This window comes from Electrophorus electricus, unplaced genomic scaffold (genome assembly GCF_041902795.1).
Source record: "Electrophorus electricus isolate QZ-2024a unplaced genomic scaffold, ASM4190279v1 Scaffold121, whole genome shotgun sequence".
Taxonomy (NCBI): domain Eukaryota; kingdom Metazoa; phylum Chordata; class Actinopteri; order Gymnotiformes; family Gymnotidae; genus Electrophorus; species Electrophorus electricus.
In genome coordinates this window covers 150,275-155,274 of record NW_027658403.1, presented here as the reverse complement: position 1 = coordinate 155,274, position 5,000 = coordinate 150,275, and the positions used below count along the sequence as shown (strand labels likewise).

The following is a 5,000-nucleotide window of genomic DNA, read 5'->3' as shown; positions in this document are numbered from 1 at the left end:
GAGTTTTTTGAACGACGCGTCTCTCGCGCTGGAACCCAGAGAATACCGGGGCCTGCGGGGGGGGGGTGCTGAAGGACGACGCGGAGGAAGAGGCGGAGGACGAGGAAGGGGTGGGAGGGACTAGGCTCCTCCTTTATGCCTTCTGTCCAGCCTGACCTGCAAGCGACCACGTGTAACAGCAACCCCGAAGACCCTTTCGACCCTGGGCCCCGACGCGGGGGGACGGCGAAGTCGAGGGGGTCGGGAGAGGAGGCACGCCGGACAGCGTTACCCGTTAATGATCCTTTCGCAGGTTCACCTACGAAAACCTTGTTACGACTTTTACTTCCTCTAGATAGTCAAGTTTGATCGACTTCTCGGCGCTCCGCCAAGGCCCGCGAGGAGCCCCGGCGGGGCCGATCCGAGGACCTCACTAAACCATCCGATCGGTAGTAGCGACGGGCGGTGTGTACAAAGGGCAGGGACTTAATCAACGCGAGCTTATGACCCGCGCTTACTGGGAATTCCTCGTTCATGGGGAATAATTGCAATCCCCAGTCCCCATCACGAATGGGGTTCAGCGGATTACCCGCACCTCTCGGTGTAGGGTAGGCACACGCTGATCCAACCATTGTGGCGCGCGTGCAGCCCCGGACATCTAAGGGCATCACAGACCTGTTATTGCTCCATCTCGCGTGGCTGAACGCCACTTGTCCCTCTAAGAAGTTTGACGCCGACCGCGGAGGGCCGCGTAACTATTTAGCATGCCGGAGTCTCGTTCGTTATCGGAATTAACCAGACAAATCGCTCCACCAACTAAGAACGGCCATGCACCACCACCCACAGAATCGAGAAAGAGCTATCAATCTGTCAATCCTTTCCGTGTCCGGGCCGGGTGAGGTTTCCCGTGTTGAGTCAAATTAAGCCGCAGGCTCCACTCCTGGTGGTGCCCTTCCGTCAATTCCTTTAAGTTTCAGCTTTGCAACCATACTCCCCCCGGAACCCACAGACTCGTGGTTTCCCTCACGCTGCCCGGCGGGTCATGGGAATAACGCCGCCGGATCGCGGGTCGGCATAGTTTACGGTCGGAACTACGACGGTATCTGATCGTCTTCGAACCTCCGACTTTCGTTCTTGATTAATGAAAACATTCTTGGCAAATGCTTTCGCTTTCGTCCGTCTTGCGCCGGTCCAAGAATTTCACCTCTAGCGGCGCAATACGAATGCCCCCGGCCGTCCCTCTTAATCATGGCCCTGGTTCAGGAAACCCACAAAATAGAACCGGAGTCCTATTCCATTATTCCTAGCTCAGGTATTCAGGCGAGAAGCGGGCCCGCTTTGAACACTCTAATTTTTTCAAAGTAAACGCTCCGAGCCCCGTCCGGACACCCAGCCAAGGGCATCCGGGGGGCACCGGGAGACAGGGTCTGAGACAGGCGGTGGCACGCCTCGCGGCGGACCGCCAGCCCACTCCCGACATCCAACTACGAGCTTTTTAACTGCAGCAACTTTAATATACGCTATTGGAGCTGGAATTACCGCGGCTGCTGGCACCAGACTTGCCCTCCAATGGGTCCTCACCCATGGGTTTAGGATACGCTCATTCCGATTACAGGGCCTCGAAAGAGACCTGTATCGTTATTTTTCGTCACTACCTCCCCGTGTCGGGAATGGGTAATTTGCGCGCCTGCTGCCTTCCTTGGATGTGGTAGCCGTTTCTCAGGCTCCCTCTCCGGAATCGAACCCTGATTCCCCGTTACCCGTGGTCACCATGGTAGCCGACTATGGTACCATCGAAAGTTGATAGGGCAGACATTCGAATGAGACGTCGCCGCCGCGGAGGGCGCGCGATCGGCCCGAGGTTATCTAGAGTCACCAAAGCGGCCGGGGGGCCCGAGCCCCCCGGATGGGTTTTGGGTCTGATAAATGCACGCATCCCCCGAAGGGTCAGCGCTCGTTTGCATGTATTAGCTCTAGAATTACCACAGTTATCCGAGTAACGTGTGGAGCGATCAAAGGAACCATAACTGATTTAATGAGCCATTCGCAGTTTCACTGTACCGGCCGTGTGCACTTAGACCTGCATGGCTTAATCTTTGAGACAAGCATATGTTACTGGCAGGATCAACCAGGTAGTTTGCACCGTGGTCTGGGATGAACCACGAGTGACATCCGCCTCCCCTTCCGGGGGCTAGGAAGCAGCGGGTTGTAAGTGCGTGCGCCGTCAGGTCCAGACGCCATACAGGGCTACCCAGGACAGCTTCCGCGGCCAGTGTAAACGTGCTCGCGCACCGCCCTCTGGCCTTCGGACGCCGACCTCTCACCTTGATGCAAAGCTGTCCCATCCGGTCATGCCCGCACCGTACCCCGTCCACCTCCTCCGGAGGTGCGGACGGCCGACTCCAGGTGCTTTCGGCGTTCCCTCTCTTCACGCCGTTTTGATTTTCGTGGGCCGCTGGTGGGGGGACAAGGGAAAGACCTCGTCGAATTCCCTCCCCCCTAGCCTCGCTCAACCTACGTTTCGTGATGTAACCAAGAAGAGTGATTCGTGGGCCCAGGTAGGTTTGAAGAGGAGGCCAACAAAGCAGGGCACTCCCTTCCTCCCAAACCACAGACACCAGTATAGGACAACTGAGTAGACAGACTGGCCGTCTGAGTCTCCCCCAGAGAGTTCTGGGATGGGTTACAAATAACCCCCACCCCCCATCAGAGGCTTGACCCGCTAGAACCAGGGAGGATCTGTCAAAACCGCTCTCCACATCAGAAGTTCTGGATCAGCCGGGGCTGGTCGGCAGACGTCCACCTAAGGCCGTGGCCTAACCCCGTGTGGGGGGATAGCGCTCGCACCCGTACACGTGGACACCCGCTCGTCAAATGGCTGGCTCCTCACTTACCGTAGGGGGAATGGTTTGCCTACCCCTGGCGGGTCTGGTACTCCACTCTACCAAACAAGGAAGCAACACACCAATAGACCCCTGCAACACCGGGCAGCTTTGGGCAGTGTCACTACACTCCTCCTTGTTCTTCACGTTCCTTCCGTGGTGATTTTTTTTTTTTTTTCGTGGCCATTGCCGTGCATGGCTTCCCCATCGCTTTGCATGCTCTCCATTGCCTCGTGCTGCTTCACCATTGGTCTCACCTGGAGACCGAAGCCGCTCTCCCAGTAACCCGATGGTACCTGGCCAGAAAACCCCGTGCCCGATTTCATCTAGGACAAGGGCCAAACCACAGACCGTGCCCGTCCAGGGTCAACCCCTGGTCGGACAGGCCTGGTGGGTCGATACCATGGATGTGGCAGGCCGACGAGAATCCACTGGTACATTTACAAACACGCCCACCCTGGTGGCATGGCTGTACGACCCATCGTCGAAGCACGCTGCGGCGGACTGAGCCATTGGATCCAGTTGCCTGGGCGTACACTCAGCCCAACAGACGCACTCGGGTCGGGGAGAGCAAAGCAGACTGTGTGCCTGGATGTGCCCACTTCCATAGGGGAATCGGCATGATGGTTCACTTAACCCGAGGAGGGCTCCCCTCGCGGGATAAGCACCCCCCTCGGGGGATGGGGGGGGGGGGGGGGCATCCAGAGCACACCACTTTCCGGTAGGGGACAGGCGTTTGATCATGTGTCCGAGGGAGAGCTCCCCTTGCCGGCCGAACACCCCTCGGACTCCCCTTGGGCTTCCAGAGAACGCCACTGGATGAATTTAGTGCTTGGACCCCATTGATTCTCTTTGCTCTCCCATATACCCGACGGGACCTATTTGCAAAACCCCGTGCCAACCAGACCTCCAGGAAGGGGGCTGGCGGCTAACCATGCCCAGCAGGGTGCACCCTGGTCGGACACTTTGGGAGGGTCGAGAGCCTGGAAGTGCCACCCGGGGGAGTAATTCTGATTTCCGTTTTAATGCACTCAGGGACAGCCCGAGGACCTCTGTAGTGCACCTGAGGCGGACTGAGCCGTCGGGTCCAGGGGTCTGGAGTTCGGAACCTCCAGGGTTCACCTGGCTGTTCTCTTAGCCCGGCAGGGTGCACCCTGGTCGGACACTTTGGGAGGGTCGAGAGCCTGGATGTGCCACCCCGACGAGTAATGAGTTTTCCCTTCGTATCTCTTCCGGACCAGGTCCGATTCGCACGAAACTCGCTGGGCATGGCCAGGAGCGCCCCCTGCTGCCCACGCCACCGTCCCCGCGCTTCTACTCCCGAGGGCCGAGGAGACAGCGAAGCGTGGGTCGGGTCGCCTGCTTCCAGGGTCTCCCTGGTACTCTCCAGTCTCCCGAGTCCATCGGGTCCGACCTCGTATTTTTAGCCCAGACGGGGAATGAGAAAGGGGCCCCCGACCGCCCGAGGGCGGGCGCTCGCTTCTCAGCCTAGGAACGTCCGATTCCCACGAAACTTTTACGCCAGACGTTCCTGGCAGCGAGCGCGTTCAAAGGTGACCCGCGCTGCTTCTCTCCTCCCAAGGGCCGAAGAGATATTCGTCTTCAAACCCGACCGGCCCTGTGTTTGCCGCCCCGGCGGTTTTAAAAAATCATAGCGTAAAAACGGTGGGTGCGCTTCGCCTGCCGCTTGGACAGCGTTAAACGGCAGCCCCGGCTCTTTCCAAAGGGCCCTCAACCGACTTTCTGCTCCCAAGGAGCCCAGAGATATGAAACCGAAAAATCAAAACCCCGTGCCAACCAGACCTCCAGGAAGGGGGCTGGCGGCTAACCATGCCCGGCAGGGTGCACCCTGGTCGGACGCTTTGGGAGGGTCGAGAGCCTGGATGTGCCACCCCGACGAGTAATGAGTTTTCCCTTCGTATCTCTTCCGGACCAGGTCCGATTCGCACGAAACTCGCTGGGCATGGCCAGGAGCGCCCCCTGCTGCCCAGGCCTGGCTCTGGGCCTGGGCACACTTCATTCACTTTGTACCTTTAAATCATACTACTACTACTACTACTACCACCAGAATTCCAGGGCCAAGAGGTCACACAGTCATACACAGCAAAGTAGCTCTGGGCCTGGGCACACTTCAAGAAG

General features: G+C 58.5%; 1 non-coding gene across 1 annotated transcript; it reads right to left on the bottom strand.

Annotated features, from left to right (window-relative positions):
• Window positions 1-275: 275 nt before the first annotated feature.
• LOC145654086 (18S ribosomal RNA) lies at window positions 276-2,114 on the bottom strand. The gene has a single exon (XR_014120317.1). It is a non-coding gene; the product is annotated as an 18S ribosomal RNA (ribosomal RNA).
• Between the last annotated feature and the right edge of the window lie 2,886 nt (window positions 2,115-5,000).